We start from the raw sequence: 14,822 nt of genomic DNA on the forward strand, positions 1-14,822 counted from the left end.
GAACTATTCCTTTAACAAATACTGTCAACACAGGATACTATAGTTAGGTTCAGTATAAAAAGGAAGCCCATAAAACAGCAGATATTATGACACTAACAGTGTGATATTGATCAAGATTTTCATATGCTGAAAACATTTGAGCTGTATGTCTTGAAACCAGCACAGATCATTAACGCACTATTAATCCTAAACATAAATATTGACTTCAACGCATTCAACAACCCCATATCCCATTGAAACTATTTACATTGTTTGCCTGTAATGCACTTAGTCCACAAACTTAATCTGTTCAGAGTGACACAGACAGCAATCATGCAAATAAAGCAGAGCAGTAGACATTGGAAATGAGCAACAAAATGATCACTGACTTTAAACAAAATATTCTGGGTTCAATACAACTTAAGCTCAGTCAACAGCATTTGTGACATAATGCTGATTACCACAAAAAATTCATTTCTATTTGTCCCGCCTTTTCAAAAAACAAAGCTCAATTCTGAGATACATTAAGGAACTTACAATGGAAGTAAATGGGGCCAATCCATAAACATTAAAATACTCACAGTTTTTAAAAGTATAGCCACAAGACATAAACAATATGTGTGTTAACATGATTTTAGTGTGATAATATTGCTTACTAAACTTTTCTGTGTAAAATTATATCCAATTTTATAACTTTGTTGCCATGACAACTCAAATAATACCCAAGTTTTAACAGAAAAAATAATGCGAGTAATTTTATAAAATTATAAGCTTCAAATTCCTGCCTTACAACCCTCCGAAAATGGGCCCCATGTACTTCGATCGTAAGTGCCTCACTGTAACCTCAATTTTTGCTTTTTTTAAAGAAAAGGATGAATGAGTGGACATTTTTTTGTTGTTGTTGTTGTTGTTGTTGTAATCAATATTATGCCACAAATGCAGTCAACTGAGCTTGACTTATATTGAACCCGGAATATTAATTAATTTCCCAATATGTTTTTACAATAGTATTCAGTTTGTGGCTTTGCAGTGGGATAGTCCAGCTGTGACCTGTGTTCGAACTGACTGTCTCTTGCCTGTTGAGCCAACATGCTGTTTAATGTAAACTGCTGACCAATGTATTCTGAACTGTTGGATAAATATGGGGGCGAAGCTCTCTTTCGGACTCCCCGAGATACTGCTCATGTTGAGGGACCTTCCCTGATGTTCCTGAGGCTAATGCTTGGACTTGGATCCTACTGTGGATGTTGGTGAGTGGTCTTGGATTAATATAGTCCGAGGCTGGGTTCATCTCCAGGTTCCTGAGAGCACTTTCAGGTAGTTGCATGCGGCTCAGTTTAGGAGGCAGAGAGTGCAGCTCCATGTCAGGGTATTGGCGGGAAGGATGATGAGGGTCTGGAGATAAGGCTGCATGAGTTGAGGATTCTTGGTCAGAATGGAATGGATTATGGATCTGCTGGGGGTTTGAGAGACTGGGCTGTGGCCACTGATTTGAGATGGCAGTCTGCTGAGGTTGGTGTCTATTGTGGAGGACTGGGCACAGGAGCTCTGAGCCATGGGCAGCGCTGCACAGAAACTATGGAGGCTGGAGGGTCTAGCCTCATTGGGACAGGGGAAATAAGAGGGAAACCAGAGTAACAAGTTTAGAATGGCAATTCCAAAATGACAATTCTGTCATCATTTACTCACCCTCATGTAATTTCAAACATATATATATATATATATATATATATATATATAATATCCTGGCCTCTCTTTAACATATAATAAAAGTGAATGAAGTCTGAGGTTGTCAAGTTACAAAATGACAAAAAATAAAAAAAGTAAAAATAATAATAATAATACAAAAAATAAAGGCATCCACAAAAGCATCCTTGTCCATACGACTCATCTGCTATGCAATAGCCTTCTGTGAGGAACAAGCAGAAATGTAGGACCTCATTCACTTTCATTATATGGAAAACAGCGGCCAGGATATTCTTTAAAAATTCCCCTTTTGTGTTCCAAAAGGGGACGTGGGGGTGAGTAAATGATGACAGAATTCATTTTTGGGAGAACTACCTCTTTAATACGTTTAATTACTTATTAAAAACAATAATTTTCTAGCACTGCAACAAAATAAAAAATCTGCATTATGTTTACTGTATTACAGTATTGTTTTGGATTCTGTTTTTGAGGTTGAGAATGTTGTGTGTTTGGTGTGGTGAATATACTCCAGCAGTGCTTGGGTTTATGAATGCTGATATAAAAGGATTGACAGAGGAAGCAGTGCTGTCTAATGTATTCAGTGCACCGCTGTATTCAACAGAACTGGATACTGTCACATCCACATCTTCCTGTGACCGTCCCAATGCTAGTGTTGGACAAAAGACAGAGAGGAATACAAAAACAGAATTTGAACTGAGAGAATATACTAGATAGATGTGTGCTTATAATGTTATTCCATGATTATTACACATGCTTGACGTTTCCTTTCCATTGGTGAGAAGGCTAATACATTTCACTTAAGGTTTTGAGTCTTTCAAGTCCTTTATCATTCAGTTTAGTCAGCTTTTATCAGCTTGCATGATACTTTATAGGAAATTGTGGCTGCTGACTCTCAGTTTGACATGATCATAAATGAACTGAAAGTGCTAAGTTAAGGTTAGTCATTTACTACTGTTCTAAACAAGTTACTCACTTAATTTTTGTTTTACATTTGTCTCTAAAGGTGCTGTTCAAGAATATCTTATGAAACTATTTTGAAATATTATCAATAAACATAAGCAGTAGCAGTGAAGATGAGGGTGTGGAAACTACAACTCTTTTACTACTGCTCTTTGATACTAGCACCTTTTCAATGAAGTACTGATTGTTATAACACAATTAAAATGAAAATAAAGCATTAAACATAACATGAGGAAAGGGTTGAATTTTAGAGAAGCAAAAAGAGTAGTAAGACAAAGCAGATGAATGAAAAAAGCTAATTAAGTAGGTCTAATGAAGGAGTCTTCAGGGTTACCATCATTGCTGCCATCTACTGGGCACCAGGTCATCACAACAAAAACAAGTAGTTTAATATGATGTAAAGATACATTAAAATTCGTCATTAAACTTTAGATCTCAAGAAATCATACCTTGCTCGTTCTGCCACATTCAAATCCTGTTTGATCTGTCCATCTGAAACCTGCGTCTCTTTTTCTCTAAACCTAATAGGGAGAAATTATGAAGGTTAGATTGACTGAAAACATCCAAATTACTGACCAGGGTTTGGGCTGATCCCATTTTAAACATCAGGACAGGGTACATAATAGCCTAAATACACAATGTTTGATTCACTACATGTAAAACTAGCTATGAGTTCATCAGGTAGATTGGAATGATGAATTAAAATTCATCTCATTTATTTTCCTGGTTGAAAGGAATTACAATTAAATCACAAAAACATTAAGTAATTTACACCCAGAAGTGAGTTTTAAAGAAATGAATGGAAAAAACAGTCCTTCGTCACTGTTCTCAAAGTTCTTAGATTCTCTCTTTCTATATCTCTCTCTCACTCTCATTTTTGGTGACCTGATCTGATAATCACAAGACTTTAATTAATCTTCTCTTATTAACCGTCTCTCACCTTTTCCTGTTCAGTCCATTGTCACGAAAGCCTTTGGCAAAGGGGTTGTTGGGAGGGGGGTATCAAGATACCATTAGCAAGCTCAGAATCAGAATCAGCTTTATTGCCAAGTGTGCTCACGTACACAAGGAATTTTTTTTGGTGATAGAAACAAGCAAGTGCACACAGAACATTACAGTGAGACACAGAATATAAAATAAGGTAAGAGTTTAAATAGACATACAAAAAAATAGGACATATAACTTAGAATGCCGTATTGTAACATATGTTGCTGGCACTGGCAAAGACGATGACGAAGAAGAACCCAAGTGCAAATTTATTCCAACAGTGCATCCAAAACCCTAACTACAATCATAAATAAACATGAACTTGATATAACATAAACTTGGCTTGGCATAACTAGACTAGACATAAACTTGAATAATCCAACAAAGTTACATTCACAAACAATACCTGCCAATGGAAAACATGAGGGTTAAATACATGATATGGGAGAACACATGACAAAGATAACCAATAAACACAAAGAACTCTAAACAAGATAACAAGACAATCAACCAATGAAAACAAGACACATGAACATGGAGGGAAACATGAAATCACATGACAAGGGAACCACATGACATGAAACAGGAACTAGAAATTTCAAAATAAGACATGAAAAACATGAACCAACAAAATACACAACACGTACGTACATGTGCAAGTGATAATATGTGTGTAAGGTAGGGGTATGTACAGTTACTGAATTAAATATGAGTGAATTTACATATGTACATGACATATTTATACATTATTGCACTATGGGAGTCCTGAAGGCATTTTAATTGAGATTCATAGACATGCTGATTAACACTTCATAAATATATTGTCAAGAGAAATTGATTAATAAAAAATAACAAAAAGGAGAAAATTTGGCAGATTTAAAGGGACAGTTCACCCAAAAATGAATTTCTCTCATCATTTATTCACCCTCCTGGCATCCCAGATGTGTATGATTTTCTTTCTTCTGCAGAACACAAATGAAGATTTTTAGAAGAATATTTCAGCTCTGTAGGTCCTCACAATGCAAGTGAATGGGTGCCAAAATTTTGAACCTACAAAATCCACATAAAGGCAGCATAAAAGTAATCCATAATACTTCAGTGGTTAAATCCATGTGTTCAGACCAACTAAACTAAAACTAAATGTAAAAAAAAAAAAAAAATTTGTGAACTGAAAAAAATAAAAATAATAAACATAATAATAATGATAACATAATTGGAAAAACTCAAACTAAACTAAAACAAAAATTCATGCATCTGAAACTAACTGAACTAAAATAAAAATAATCACAAATAAGATTTAGTGTTCGTTTTTTGAAGCTCTAAACCCGCCATAACTGTAACATGAAGATGCCACTAGACGGCGATAATAGATGGCCTAAAACTTCAATGCATCAGCAACAGAGCGGAAATCACTACCACAGGGGAAAAGCAGGTAGATAACAGTCTTTTCACTCATTCTGTCTTACCCTGTCAATCAGTAATGTGTTTAACATTTAATTTGGAACTGGTAAAGAGTTTGGTGTAAAGTTCAGCAGGGCTCGACATTAACGCTTGCCGGGACAAGTGGATTTGTGAAACGACAAGTAAAAGAGAAAAGTAGCCTGAATGTCAATAATGAAAAAAATAACCTGCTAGACTTATTAAATAGTTCTTATTCTTATACTGATGTTAAAAATTGTGCATAATTTTATAATTCGCTAACTATCTAATAGTAGCTGCGCGCTTTGTGTGCTTACATGTGTGTGCGCTCCGAGAACGATTGAAATGCAGATATGCGCCTGAAATACATTCAAAATTCCGCCCAAATCCCAGTCTTGGTGAGGTATTCATGTAATGTCTAAAGGGAACGTAAATAGTGGGGGAAAAGCTGATTTGTATCAAAGCATCAGACTTGTGTTAATGTAGCCTAATAGACCTGCTGCTGTCTGTGTGTTGTTAATTTTAAACAACCATTAAAAATTTTTTTAAAAAAACACTGTTCTTGGCTGGATAACTTTATTAGCCCTTTTTTTTTTTTTTTTTTTTTTAAGTATTAATGTATTATACAGTATATTACACAGTGAAGACCAGAAGTAGGCTATTTTAATTCATTCTGAATGTTTACTTGAATACTTGATACTGATGTTAAAAACATTTAAGCTGTTTTCTTAATTTTGTATTTTCTATTACTTTTAATTTATTTCTTTTCACTGCTGTATTATTTTATTACTGACTGAATAGTAGTCTTGAATAATTATTTGAGTACAATTCTTACATAACAATATAGTTAGTGTTATTATTTATTGTGATAAGCTGGTATCAAGAATTGTAACGTTTCACTAACAACTACACAAATTTTGGTATTGTGACAAGGTATATATATTGTGCATGGTAGATCCTGCTGCAATAACATGAAAAAGTAGATCTCATTCCATAGAAGTGTGAGCACCCCTGCTGTAGATAATGGAATGAACTACATGGAGATGGAGGCTTTTCTTTCTTTGACTACCGTATGTAACATAATATAACTACCATATGACAATAACCTCCTCCCCTACCAAGGGTGTAGATTTAGGGTGGGGGGACTACTAAACAGTCAGTAATAAAATAACCCCCACCCCCCAATCCCACCTGGAATCTACACCCATGTCCACTACCCCGCGCAGTTTAAATTTCTGTCGCAGAGAATCAAGTTGATTGCATAAGTGTACTTTCAGCAGGGCTGTTTCAAATCATGTGGGGGTCCTAAGCGAAATCCTACTTGGAGGCCACTCGCAATAATATTATTTACAAGTTGGACATTGGGGAGTACAGCAATATGACCTACAGTACATTACACAAATGCCTGTTTTCCCCATTCTCCAATTATCCCTTAATATAAATACTAAAACTAAAATAAAAACTAAATGTACTGAAAAACTACAACTAACAAAGAGCTAACAAACAAAACAAAAACTAAACTAAATTGGAGTGAAAAATTGAAAATGAAATAGAAATAAAATTAAAAACTATAATAACCTTGGTTCAGACACACTATGATAGGTGTGGGTGAGAAACAGATCAATATTTAAGTCATTTTTAACATAAATTATCCTCCCCACCCAGTAGGGGGTGATATGCATGAAGAATGTGAATCACCAAAAACACAAGAAGGAAAATGTAATAGTCAAAGTGAAAGTGCAGCTTGACTGAGCAGGGAGGAGAATTTACAGTAAAATAGGACATAATTATTGATCTGTTTCTCACTCACACCGATCATATGACTTTTGAAGACGTTGATTTAACCACCAGAGTCGTCTGGAGTACTTCTATGTTGCCCTTATGTGAATTTTTGGTCTTCAAAATTGAGGCACACATTCACTTGTATTTTATGGATCAACAGAGCTGAAATTATTCTTCAAAAATCCTTAATTTGTGTTCAGCAGAAGAAAGAAAGTCATACACATCTGGGATGGCATGAGGGTGAGTAAATGATAAGAGAATTTTCATTTTTGGGTAAACTATGCCTTTAAGGCAACTTCAACTTTAAATGAAACTTCATTCATCATTTACTTGCTCTCATATTGTTCCAAATAAGTGTGACTTTCTTTCTTCCATGGAACACAAAAGATGCAAGGGAGAATGACAGCCTCAGTCACCATTCACTTTTATTGTATTTGTATGGGGAAAAAATGCAATGAAATTGAATCATGGCTGAGAAAAACAGAAAAAAAAGAAAAAAAAATGCCTAAGATTATTACAACATTAGGGTGAGTAAATGATGACAGAATTGTCATTTTTGGGTAAACTATCACTTTAATGTCTAACATACAGTATTTCACCACTAGGTGACAGTGGAACTCTGAAGAAAAGCATCTTCTGTAACTCATCTCTCCAATTCATATCTTACACACAGTCTCTACCTCAGACACTTTTACCCAAAGTGACTTTCAGTGCATTCAAGCTACACATTGTAGCAGCACATTTTTTCCCTTGGAACTGACCACATAACTTTGGGTTTGCTAGTGCCATGCTCTAACATATGTATCACTCACCATTAATTAATTAATACATACATTCATCAATCCCTTTTAAAGGACTTTGTTGTACAGTTCTTGCCTCTGGTTTATCCATTCTAAAAATACTTACATCCATCAAGTTCAAAACATTCCTATACTCATCTGCATCTGAATTAATACTGAATAATAATGAAGAAAGAACATATATAGAGGCTTAATTTAATGAGAGAGAAGCACAGGAAAAAAATTTAACTTTAAAAGGTGCTTTACTGTATGTGGTAACATCCAAAAGTGGTTTTATTCAAGTCCAAAATAATTTATCATCACTAAATCAACCTGAATACATATTTAGGGGTTAGATCAGGAAGAAATAGGTAACAACTGCAGTCACTTTTTACAGTGCATAATAATGTTTAATTGTGAACTAATGTTGTTATACTGTAGGTGGGTCAGGGAGAATGGATGGGAATGCAGTGAGCTCTCTGTGTGTGTGTGTGTGTGTGTGTGTACAGGTTTTGCTATACTTGTGAGGACCATGTATTGAGAATCAACCTGTTCTGTGAGGACATTTCTGGTTGTGAGGACCTTTTGGGTGGTCCTCACAAGGGAAATGGCATATTAAATGAAGTTTTTTTGAAAATGTAAAAATGCAAAAAGGTTTCTGTGAGGGTTAGGTTTAGGGGTAAGGTTAGGGTTAGGGGATATAATCTATAGTTTGTACAGTATAAAAATCATTATGTCTATGGAGGGTCCTCACAAGTATAGCAAAACCAACATATTTGTGTGTGTATGTGTGTGTGTGACTGATGGGAGGGGTTGAGTGTGGTTATCAAATGGCACCATGTCCATTATCACCACATACTTTACTTTTGGATTCAGTCCCGTCACTCTTACTTTACAGCTGGGAAACATCCGCCTGAAATAAATGTACACCAGAAACACACCATAACAATTAGTATCATCACATTGGAGGATGTCCTCCATTATATGCATTTCGATTTTCATTTTTATTTAAATCAAATAAAGAATCAAATTACATGTGCTGGATAATTATTATTTTAACACACTCGATCAAACGGTTCTCTGAATGTGCTTAGCAAGGCCTCCAAGGAAGTTCAGTGTTAGCACTCCCTAAATTTAGTAACCAAAGCCAGGTTACTAAATGTAAAACATTGCTTACACTAAATGAGGTTAAATCCTATCTAGATTCCATCATATGATTTTACATTTGCCAGATGCTTCAATCCAAAGCAATTTACAGTCCATTCAAGGTGTGCATTTAAGCTGTATATTTGTCGGTATGTGTTCCCTGGGCATTGGTGTTCCTAGTGTTATACTCTATCAGTCAAGCCACTTGCATACCTGCCGGATTTAATAATCAGCATCTCTGTGCCATTAATTCTTAATTTGTCCCAAAGCTTACACCTTTGGAGCGATATATGAACTGGCATTGAGGTAAATTCTGCTTAAGCAGTGTTCAACCTGGCAGCTGTTCCAAGTTCAGTCCGGTAAATGGGTTCCTTACAGTCTAAACAACAATGACAACAACCATTTCAGTTCCTTTAAAATTAATTCACCACTTCTGTTTTTAATTTACATCACAAGTTCTCCAAAATGGCAACTTTTATAATAACATTTATTGTTACATTTATAATGTAAGACTAATGGGGATTAGTCTTACATTTTAAGGGGTTCTCCTTCTTTAAATGTTTATGTCAACTCATATTAAAATAAAATAGAGTGAAATTTACAAGCAGTTTATAAGTCAATTGAATTTGAGATTTTCCCAATATGGTTGAAGAAAAGACAGTCCTACCTTGTGGGTAACATCCATTGTTAGTGACCAAAGCATTAATTTGGTAAGACAAGTCCAGCACAGGCCTTTCCTCTGGGAGATACATGGTCCTGAGTCTGGTGCTACAAATAAATGAGGTTTGCTACAGAGGTTTGTAGATTCTAAGGCCAGTGATGTGGTAGGACTTTCCTTGGGTGGCTACCTTTCCGTTATTTCAAAAAGGACAGAGGTGTGTATGTCTGTTTCTGTCAAAACATCTGTCTCTTTGTCTCTCCCAATTTCCAGTTTGTCCTCCAGCTTTCCCAAAGAGGTGTCTAGAAACAACATTCTGTGGAACACTTAATCCAAAGCCATACAGACACACACATATAGGTGTTAATCACCCCAGCAGTTTGTCCCATCATTACTTCATGAAGCTGAGATTTTTCACTACTATTTAATGACTCTTGGTAGAGTTGTCCTCTTTGGACTGATCTAGGTTCGGGATTCAGCAGATAGATCCCAACCTTGAATCTTGAACTAGTGCCTTAAACGTGGCTCAAGGTCCATTGCATAAGGCTTCCTGCCTTTGGGTCAAGCCTGGACATATTCCTCAGGAGTAAAGAGAGAAAGTAGTAGGTGACTAGTCACACTTTTACAAAAAACGTGTATTTTTGCATTTACATTCCATCATTTAGCAGACGCTTTAATACAAAGGACTTACACCTGTATTAGTTATACCAAAATTTGTGTGATTAAACTGTTAAAAACAAGGTTGTAACCAAATAAGATTGTGGGATTTAGGGTAAATTGGCTGTTGAAAAACCCACACTGATAGAAAAATATTCTGAAAACTGAGGAAGATGAATGTCTCAGTAACTATGGATCACTCTCAGAAAAAGAAATGTACATTTTTCAGGTACAAGGGCCAGTACTGGGGTGGTACTCTCAAGGGGACCTTTTTTGTACCTCTTGTACAAAAATATAATTTTTTTGTACTAGATTTACAAATCTATACATTTTCTACTAAAATTCATACATTGTTTTGGGTATATAATTGTACACTAAATACCTATTTGGTACCTTTACAGAAACAAACTCAGCAAAAAAATAAACATCCTCTCACTTTCAACTGCTTATATTTTCATCAAACATGACATGTGTAAATATTTGTATGAACATAAAAACATTCAACAACTAAGACATAAACTGAACAAGTTTCACAGACATGTGACTAACAGAAATGGAATAATGTGTCCCTGAACAAAGGGGCGGGGGGGGGGGGGGGGGGGGGTCAAAATCAAAAATAACAGTCAGTATCTGGTGTGGCCACCAGCTGCATTAAGTACTGCAGTGGATCTCCTCCTCATGGACTGCACCAGATTTGCCAGTTCTTGCTGTAAGATGTTACCCCACTCTTCCACCTAGGCACTTCTGGAGGGAATGGCCCTAGCCCTCACCCTCCGATCCAACAGGTCCCAGACGTGCTCAATGAGATTGAGATCCGGGCTCTTTGCTGGCCATGACAGAACACTGACATTCCTGTCTTGCAGGAAATCACGCACAGAACGAGCAGTATGGCTGGTGGCATTGTCATGCTGGAGTGTTATGTCAGGATGAGCCTGCAGGAAGGGTACCACATGAGGGAGGAGGATGCCTTCCCTGTAACGCACAGCATTGAGATTGCCTGCAATGACAACAAGCTCAGTCCGATGATGCTGTGACACACCGCCCCAGACCATGACGGACCCTCCACCTCCAAACTAATCCCGCTCCAGAGTACAGGCCTTGGTGTAATGCTCATTCCTTCGATGATGAATGCAAGTCCAACCATCACCTCTGATGAGACAAAATCGTGACTCATCAGTGAAGAGCACTTTTTACCAGTCCTGTCTAGTCCAGCGAAGATCTGTAAAGTTATTTGGATTTTTAATTTAAAATTATCTTTAAAATACAGTGTCCTTAAAAAGGGATGTTTCTTTTTGCTGAGTTTATGTATGCTTTGTTACTCTCGGAACAAAAATGTATCTGCACAGTAACTTTTTGTCTCCTTAAGAGTACAAATATGTACCCGAAACAGGGGAACCACCCCAGTGACAGCCGTTGAACCTTAAAACATACAATTCCGTACCTTTTTTGAAAGTGTGTTATAGCCCTGGTTAAACACATCTATCCATCTTAGCAAAAACCTCTAAGTATATTTTCCAGCAGCAAAGGCCTTCATTGGGGTGTCACAAAATGTAGCCTATTACAAAGTAATGCCATTGAGGTTCAGTCTAAACCAATAAACACAGATATAATCAACTGAGAACTTAAATGTGACATTTTATGACACATTAAGCAGTCAACATCTTATTTATCAGAACATGTTGATATTCTTCCCTTCCCTGAAACAGTCAGAAAATTAGTGTTCTCTGAGAAAGAATCAGACTATTGAGAATCTTGATATAGCCTCTTTAGCATTTAGCAAGAGTATTTCATTTAAGGTCATTTCAGCACATATAGTAGGAAAGTCCTTTTAGAGCACTAAAGGGTTAAATGCATTGCTGAAGGGCAAAATGCTTATTGCTACTCTTCTGGTCTTGGTTTCATCCCTGCTTTGGATTAAATATGCAGCCTTTATGTTAGTTGTCCATTTCCTACATCATTAAGTTTATATGATCTGTGCAGTATCAGGTGAAGACTTGCATTCATAAGAGCTCTCTAAAGGGCAGTTTCTAGTCCTAGTCTGGCTGCACACAGCAATCTCTTTTCAGAGTAAATAATCCCGTATTCACAGAAATGTCCATTTATTTGAAGGACCGATAAGATGTCAGAGGCTTCCTACATGCTGGTGCAACTTAGATAGGCCACTATCTTATTTTTATCTGTTAGCTTGGCCCAAGCACTCACAAACACCCCTCAGCTCCACCCTAACCGGGAGTATGTCTCCATAGTAACCACGGGGGGCCACTCCCATGGTAGACAACAGACCTTTAACATCCAGATGCTGAGGACAACTACAAGTGTAGAATCAAGTTTATTTGTCAGCTCACACATGGGTATTGAAATAAACACTCAGAGGATGTCACACAGTTGGGGATGAAGTGTAATACATGAATCTGGCATGTGACTATGTGACTGCTCTGTACTGATGTGAAATCTAATGTGATTTGGGTAGTAATTGAACAAAATATGCTCTTACCAATCAAAAACATAATTATATTTGATGAATATTTTGACTCCTATCCTGACTTTCCATCAGTAATCTAAACTTTAAAACAGTATAGAAACAATATGGTTTCAAAACATGGTTTCAATAAAGACAAGCGTATTCTCAAGTGGTATTATTATTAATTTTACAGAAATTGGACCGTAATATGAAATATAAAAATATGAAATCTAAATAAGAATGTGGCAGTGGGGGCGTGGTCAAGCGTCCATCCAGAGAGAGAGAAAGCGGTAAGGGTGCTTGCACCTGAGCTAGATTATGTGTAACACCTGTCTCTAATTCCAGTGAGCACGGGGAGAGCGGCATATAAGTAGCCACGCCACCAGCAGAGAGAGAGAGAGTCTGGCACAAGGAAGGCCACAGTGCTCCTGAAGCTGCTACGTTTAATCTGTTATGTTTGTGAAGCTGATGTGTTTAAGTTACTATGTGCCTGTGAAGCTGACGAGTTTGTGAAGTTGTAAAGCACTGAAGTGACCGATTAAAAGTCCTACCTGAGCCTGGAAAAACCTGTTCTTCTTCCCTTTTGTTTGTGAGCTGTTACAAAGAAATATAACCTAAACAGTGTTTTAATAAGGTGTACATTTTTATTTTAGGATTAGATTTTAGCTAGATAAAAGTTGAAGAAACTAATATCACACAAATAAAAAAACCCTGGACCCCTGGTCCCTGAATGTTTTTCACCAACTTTCTTGGAACAATTTCAAGTTTTTTTCAAGGGTGGTGAGTTTGGGTGTGTGCTCACACACTTGCGTGAGAGAGTCCTGGTACTAAGATCTGTTCAGGGTCTGATATAGAGACTGAATCTGATTGGTCAAAAAACTACTAGGCAGAGACATGATAAGGATGGAACAGCCTTTGTCATCATCATATGCAAATTAGCAGTGAGCATTAAAACTCAGGACGAAGCTGGTAACGTTACGACATCTGAACTGCATGGAGACAACAGACTAGTGAAAACAAATGTCAGAAGACAGGGGTAAAGGTGACAGATGAAGGCAATTAAGCTGTTTTTCAACGCTTCCTACAGGAGTACTGAGGAGCAGATCTAAAGGTGAGTGTGTCACCTGGTGACTATGAAGTCCAGTGTGATGGATTTTCCACAGGTGTGATCATCTAAAGTTTGGGGAAGTTTCATCTTCTGGTGCAACTTAGACTATTGATGGATTGATGATGCTGTTAAAGAAATATTACACATTAAAAACGTCCTGTATGGTTTATTGTAATTGCTTTGGTATACATAAATTGACAGTCAAATATGATTTTAATTTTCTATATGTTTCTGATAATTTAAGATTAAGTTATCCAAACTCCCAAAAGATCATTGAAGGTGCATCCTCATAAGTGTATTATTGCTCGTTATGTTCGTCATTTGTAAGTCGCTTTGGATAAAGGCGTCTGCTAAATGACTAAATGTGTAGATTGTGATTTGTGAATCTGAAACTATAAAACAAACTTTTCTTTGCAGTTGTATTCAGTGGATATCCAAAATCAAATGGTTTCAGCATTCTTGCCCTCTAGACAGGATATCATCATATACTGTAAGTTCAACATTGAGACACTACAGTATAGATGATGTACTATCCAGGGGGTCAACACTCCTCCAACAGATTCTTGATCGCTTGCACCCACAAATGACCATTGTGACAGAGAGTGGCGGTGAAACCGTTACCATTACTGAGTTTAGTAATGGTAAGGGTTCTGTTGCCTTCTCTCAAAATTCATCTGGACAAAAGGCAAAACAAGTGTCAAGTGACCAAGACAACAGGAGCAACTTCAACACCTTCAGCACAATGGATGACAGAGAAAATCAGATTTATGAGCCCAGAATGAATTGGACTGATCTTTAATGGTGAAAATCCATCTTTTATTCTCATTTTCTATTGTTTCTACTATTTCTATTATTTTTCATACGTGTTTTATTTGAGGCTTCTAATGTATTGTTTAAATTAATAACACTAATATGCCAATCTGAAATGTAACATTCTGCTTGTTTCTTTTTTTCTTTGGGAAACCCTACAGAATCCACTTTTGACAATACCATTTTGAAAATGTTGTAACGGGCTGGTTAAGGAACCACAGCCATTTGGTAAAAGGTTTGCTTGTGTTTCTGGCAAATAAAGATGAGATGAATGAGACTCTTGGCTTTAACTTCAATGAAATCTCTAACTGATGCAGCCAACAAAAAGAGGGAGGGGGATTTAACTTTGCTTTAGGCTAGCTAAGGCAT

The 14,822-nt window shown here is 36.7% G+C and overlaps 2 long non-coding RNA genes across 2 annotated transcripts; one reads left to right on the forward strand and one right to left on the reverse strand.

Moving 5' to 3' along the window:
* LOC127436580 (uncharacterized) lies at positions 1 to 4,535 on the reverse strand. Its single transcript, XR_007896439.1, has 3 exons — positions 3,587 to 4,535; positions 3,096 to 3,167; positions 1 to 2,332 (listed from the first exon to the last, which is right to left on the reverse strand). It is a non-coding gene; the product is annotated as an uncharacterized LOC127436580 (long non-coding RNA).
* An 8,911-nt stretch (positions 4,536 to 13,446) lies between these two features.
* On the forward strand, positions 13,447 to 14,730 carry LOC127436560 (uncharacterized). The gene is made up of 2 exons (XR_007896429.1): positions 13,447 to 13,646; positions 14,061 to 14,730. It is a non-coding gene; the product is annotated as an uncharacterized LOC127436560 (long non-coding RNA).
* Positions 14,731 to 14,822: the final 92 nt, after the last annotated feature.

Source organism: Myxocyprinus asiaticus, chromosome 4 (genome assembly GCF_019703515.2).
Source record: "Myxocyprinus asiaticus isolate MX2 ecotype Aquarium Trade chromosome 4, UBuf_Myxa_2, whole genome shotgun sequence".
NCBI classification, from domain to species: domain Eukaryota; kingdom Metazoa; phylum Chordata; class Actinopteri; order Cypriniformes; family Catostomidae; genus Myxocyprinus; species Myxocyprinus asiaticus.